Raw genomic sequence first — 295 nt, forward strand, 5'->3', positions numbered from 1 at the left:
ATCCTCTAACTTGGCAGGGTTATGTTGCTCATATCATGTGTATGGTGTCTTGCATTTCTATGTCATTTGCTTAGTTTAGACATGCTTTGTGTGAATGCCACATGTTTAGTGTCTAATTACCATATATGTGAATTATGCAATTCCATCTTGTTGCAAGACATTATATATGTGAATTATGCAATGCTATCTTGTTGCAAGGCATTATATATGTGAATTATGCAATACCATGCTTTTTAGCCAACCGTCATTTATGTGAATTATATCATGCCATCCTTTTTTTGTATTTCTTGTTGCA

Source organism: Triticum aestivum, chromosome 7B, assembly GCF_018294505.1.
Source record: "Triticum aestivum cultivar Chinese Spring chromosome 7B, IWGSC CS RefSeq v2.1, whole genome shotgun sequence".
Taxonomy (NCBI): Eukaryota; Viridiplantae; Streptophyta; class Magnoliopsida; order Poales; family Poaceae; genus Triticum; species Triticum aestivum.